At 37.3% G+C, this 6,000-nt stretch overlaps 1 non-coding gene across 1 annotated transcript; it reads left to right on the top strand.

Annotated features, from left to right (window-relative positions):
- Positions 1-239: 239 nt before the first annotated feature.
- On the top strand, positions 240-346 carry LOC116660697. The gene has a single exon (XR_004316311.1). It is a non-coding gene; the product is annotated as a U6 spliceosomal RNA (small nuclear RNA).
- Positions 347-6,000: the final 5,654 nt, after the last annotated feature.

Raw genomic sequence — 6,000 nt, 5'->3', positions numbered from 1 at the left:
GGCCCTGGGCATGGGAGCGAGCAAAGAGAGCTTAATTGTTCTTCAATTTATTTCTCTCGTTTTAAATAGATAATGCTTAGCTTAAGGGCAAATACAAGGTATTTATAAAGTATCCCCTAGATTTCTACTGGCAATATCTCATTTACTTATTGATACAGTTAGAGAAAAGCTTTCTGTTTATGTTGACATTCTCTCCCTAGAAGAACAGCCATAAAAACAACACTAAAAAACCTTTTTTCGTGCTTGCTTTGGCAGCACGTATACCTAAATTGGAATAATACAGAGAAGATTAGCATGGCCCCTGCGCAAGGAGGACACGCAAATTTGTGAAGTGGTCCATATTTTCTAGGAGCTTAGGATTAGCAGATACAAACCACTGTATATAAAATAGGTAAACGACAAGGTCCTGTAGAGCACAGAGAACGCTATTCAATATCTTGTAATAAACCATAATGGAAAAGAATATGAAAAAATACATGTATGCATAACTGAATCATTTTACTGGACACCAGAAACTAACACGTTGTAATTCAACTGTACTTCAATTTTTAAAAACCCAAAAAACCCTTCTTCTGTTCTACATTGACTGCAAGGAGGTTTTCAGTAGCACCTGCACCAAATCTAGTCCTTGTGTCTCCAATAATAATGTCTACCACAGGGTATGTGAGATAAGAAGGGCGCCAACTTGTAACAACACTTTAACAAGCAGCACGTGCCCTCGCTGGAAAGACATAAATACAGAGGCTGAGGACATCTAACATACCACGTGACCGGACCGAGCAGTGCAGAACGGGTTATTACACAGAGAGGAAGGTTTAAGTCTCCTCAAGTTTGGTAGAGATCAAAGTGGTTAGCTTATCACTTCCTGAGCCAAAATGTTCAACATGAGGTTATTTGAATGCCAAACCTTTCCCAGATAAACATATTAAAAGTACATCATAAAATATTTTTAAAAAATTTAATTAAAAATGAATTTATTATTATTTTTTAAGCACATCGGACAACCCCGGCAGAAAATGGGCAAAAGATCTGAACAGACACTTCACCAAAAAAAGATGTCTGACATCATTAGTCACTGGGGAAATGTAACTTGAAACCACTACACCTGCATTAGAAAGACTAAACTTCTAAAAACTGACAGTACCAAGTGTAGATGAGGATGCAGAGTGAAGGGGACTCTCATACATTGTTCATGGGGATGTGAAATGGTACAATGACTTTGGAGAGTGACGTGGCAGTTTCTTAAAAAGTGAAACATAACACCTACCAGGTGCCAATTCCATTCCTAGCTATTTACCCTGGAGAAGTGAAGACATATGCCCACACAAAGACCTATATGTGAAAGAGCATATCAGGTTTACATGTAGTGGTTGAAAATTGGAAAACAACCCAAGTGTCCATTAATAATGAATGGATAAACAAATGGTGATACATTGACAGTGGACTACTACCCAGCAATAAAAAGGAATGGACAGTTGACGTTCTCTACAACATGGGTGAATCTTAAAATAAGTAGCTAAGTGAAAGAAGCCAAGAAGAAGAGCACATAGTGGATGATACCATTTAATTTCAGAAAATGTTAATTAATCTGTAATAACAGAAAGCAGATTAGTGATTTTCTGGGGAAAGGGTGGAGGCGAGGAGGATTACAAAGAGGCAAATGATGGAAATGTTCATTATCTTGATTGTGGCGTGTAGTAAGATGCACCAAACTGTACTTTCCAGATGTGTGAGGTTTGGCACATTTCAATTATACCTCAATAAGACTAGGGGGAAAACACCTTGAGAAACCTAGCACTTTAGGACATTTAGATTTAGGTCTTTCCTGCCTCCATTCCGGAAGGGGAAATCTTTATCACTTAGGAGGCATTTACCAAGGAATCCACTGTGTTTGGAAAAATTGGGTCATGGACTTTAGGCAGCCTAGCTGACAGTCAAAAGAACTGACCTTGTCTGATAAAATGCATGTAGTCAGATCTCAGTGGTGGGAAACTTACTTATTCAGATTTAAGGCTTACTCAGCAAAACAAGAAAGGCTGTCGTATCTTGAGGTCTTGATCCGGTTCAATAAAACTTAGAAGGAGTGATGTCAGTAGTCCTATAATCAGACTAGGTGGGTACACATGATCAGATTATATAGAAGCTCTATAAGTCTTATTAAAGAAAGAATTGAATTACATTATTACTTGATTAGGCTCCTTAATTTCCTAGATTCATTTATGAGCTGGAGATCCAGACTTTCCAAAACGATCTTACTCAAACTCTTCTGTCTTTCAAACTTTTTTTTTTTTAAAGCAATAGACTCTAATCAAGCAAAATCTCACTCAAAACACCCACCTCAATCACTGCCACTGCTGCAGATAAAAGTAGAAATTTATGAGCACATGTTTATTTTACAAGTTTATATTTTTAAATCCTTATTGACAAGTATGACACAACCAGAGAATAAAACACAGGGTTGGATGATTTTAGCTGATATATCGACCTCAGCTTCCCTTTCTGTTTCTTGCCGGGATTACAGAGTTTTCAGAAATTCCAGACTCATGTAGATAAGGAATTTCAAATGGTATTTTTTTAAAAAAATCAGTGCCCATGGAAAACTCTTCAATTAAACTGATCCAGAAGCTAAAGAAGATGTTAAAAAAAAAAAAAAAGTTGCCTCTAAGTGGAATCACCGATAATATCTAACAACTGATTTCATTTCAAAAAGGCAGGCAAAAATCACCAAAGGTTTACAGTGTTAAAATCATTTATCATGAAAGGATCACAGCTCCACGTGCTGTGCGTTTTCTTGTCCCTGCACAGCTCTACTCCGTGGTAAGCACACATAAAGTGCACTTCCCCGAGCCTCGCCAGCTATTTCACAATGGTGCACACACGTTGTAACAGTGGCTTTACTTGTACAGTTTGATGTGTTCAAACATGCAAAAACTTCAAGTCGAGGAAAGAAAAAGCTGAGTCAGAACCAAGTGACAAACTTAACAGCCAGTGAAGCAATACTGAGGAGGTTCAAGTATCTAATCCAGATGGCAAAGGTGAAGGTGTTTTGCGGGTGAAATTAATGCGCCTGATGCGTTTAGGTTGAGTCAATCAACAGATTATCCTTGGTGTCCTGAGTTAACCAGTTGAATCCTTTAAAAGAGAGTCTAGAGATCAGAAGCAGAAGCCAGAGACTCTTTTGAGGAGCTTGAAGAAATCAGTCTCCTTGAGTTCTGTGGCTGCCAGGAGTAAATACTGCCAACAACCACGTAGGCTGGGAAAACGCATGAGCCTCAGTTTGAGACCCTGGCCCCAGTCCACACCTGGAATATTCCCAAAAGCAGAGGACCCAGCAAACCTTGCCCAGACTCCTGATCCGTGGAAACTGTGATAATAAATGTGTGTTGTTTCAAAAGGACACATTTGTGGTAATTTGTTCTCCAGCAATAGAGAACGAGTACAGATGCTTTATTCCCAGGCAAATACTGTGAGCACATCAGGGCTGTCATTCAGTGTTAAACACTCTTTAAACTCAGGGGTATAGGTGAGTGATCTCAGATGAGCTCAGAAAACTCAGCTCAGCTAAAGAAAAAACACTCGAGAGAGTCATTCAAAATTATGTCGTAAGAACCTGAGGAAGTTAGTGAGCAACATGCTAGGTTCTGAAATGCAAATGTGAGTTAAGCCAACGACTTGAAATGGTCTCTGAGTTAAATTTTGACTTATAACATATTCTAGTGTGTTTTATTACCATTAAAATGTTTTTACGTTTTTAGACTATATATTAAAGTACGTATAAATTACAAAGGTAAAAATGTAACCTTACAGTGGAGGAACTTGCCAGACACCCCCCTTAATCAAGTGATCAAAGTTAATGTGACCAGTAATGGGACAAACTGAAATCCTGTGTCTGCTGATAGGATGTTAGTGAGAATGACACAGCACCGCTTCTGCTGTGTTCCTGCCGGAGATGCACTTTACCTGCATTTGATCACAAGGAAACATCGGACTAACCCAAACTGAAAGACACTATACAAAATAACAGACTAATCTCCAAAAGCTTCAAAGTCATGAAAGTCAACAGAAGACTGAAGAATTGTTCCACAATTGAAGGAGACTGAAAAAAAAACATGACAACCAAATACACTGTTATGATCCTGGGCTAGATTCTTTTGCTATAAAGAATATTTTGGGGACAACTGGCAGAACTCGAATGGGGTCTGAGGATTATGATTGCATGTAAATCATGATTGTATGTTAATTTCTTGATTTGATGGTTTTACTGCTACTGTTGGAGGAGAATGTCCTTGTTTATAAGAATTGCACGTTAAAGTACTTGGGGTTAGGAGATATCTTATTAGCAATTCACTTGCAAATATTCAGGAAAAAGATGTTCTTTAAATTTTTTGGAAGTTTGAGATTGTCTTAAAAGGTACACAAAAAACTACACACTTGAACTTTTAAGAAATTATGCATTTGGGCAACCCCTAAGTACTTCTTATGGAACACTATTTTTAAAAGTCTCTCCTTTACTTTTTTCCAAATATAACACTATGTTAAATAAAACTCCCTCTCGTCTATATGGCAACTATACACTTCTCTATTTATTTAAAAAATTGTAAAATTGATCATTTTTCTTTTTTTGTGGTTCCACTAACTGTTTAATTTTTCTATTCCTTTGTGATAGGTTATGATTTGTATAATCATAGAGTTGAAAAATTTGTGGGAGATATTTGCTAAAATAAGTACAAATTTCGCTTTTCATATTTTCATGCGTCCAATAATTTTACATTTCAAACATGTAGTTTTGCTTGGGATTTTTTTCCTTATGCATCCTCCAGTGCTATTTATTATTTAGAATCAGTTAATTACTGCATTCTACAAGTTGTAGTGGCGAACAGCAAATCCACCATAGATAGTCAAATGTTATTTCAGGGTACAGTATACAAATTATACAACTGGAAAGCCATTTCTTTGTGACTTAAGCTTAGATGCTAAAAAAAAAAACCTTATAATCCTATCTTCTTTTTATTGTTAACTAAATTTCCAAAAATATCTTTCTCATCTACAGTCACTGTATACAAGTTAACGTGTTTAGAAAAGCTTGTAAACATTTCTATGTTTCATGTCTTTTAAAGAAAAATATTTCCCACTAAATTTTTGGACATTAATGTTTTCATAATTTTTGGTGTCATGAAACCCCTATATTGGAATAATTACTCCTTGATTAACAGATGAAGATGAGTAGGGAAAGGAATGAGGGCAAAATTCTCTGCACCTTTTTGCTCCCAAGGCTGCTGCTATATGTAATGTTTAGCTCTTTAGACAGCCTACAGAAACTGACTTTCTAGACACACCTCTCCTTCTTCAGCTGGCACTTTTCTTAAGCCGACACGAAGCAATCAGACTTGCAGATCAACTCTGTCAACATTCAGTCTAACATTCAGGTCTCTCATTCAGTGCTAAAAATTTCTTTAAGCTCAGAGTTACAGCAGAGAGAAATCCCTGAAACTCAGATCAGCGAAAGAAGAAACAATAGGAAGAGTTATCCAAAATTACACACAAGGAAAGTGAGGAAGATAAGGAAGCTGCTCACTGAAAATCAACAGTGATCCCCACCCCCCAACATAAATCCCATGTGAGGCTTAGGTAACACGTGCACCATGTACGAAAATTAAAATGATACATCATCAAAGGTAAAGCTGTATTTCACTGCAATGGGTAATTTAAAGACCCCAGGTTTTAAAACCAGATGGCCACATGCTAGCTTTATTATCTGCTGGTTAGGTAAACTCTGATGGGTAATTTAACCTCTCAATGCCTTAGTTTCCTCATGCGGAAACTGGAGACGATGCTATTTACTTTGCACACTGGTGCATGATGAGATATGCCTGGGGAGTATCTGGCACCAGGACTGGCATGTAATAGGCACCAAGGAAAAAAATGATAATTATCCTTCATACTCATGAGGTGGTGAACGAAGGTACCAAAAGGAAGTCCTATTACAATTTTTAAAAATGG

Source organism: Camelus ferus, chromosome 30, assembly GCF_009834535.1.
Source record: "Camelus ferus isolate YT-003-E chromosome 30, BCGSAC_Cfer_1.0, whole genome shotgun sequence".
In the NCBI taxonomy this organism is placed as follows: Eukaryota; Metazoa; Chordata; class Mammalia; order Artiodactyla; family Camelidae; genus Camelus; species Camelus ferus.
Note: the sequence above shows the minus strand (reverse complement) of the source record. Positions and strands in the feature narration are given on the sequence as shown.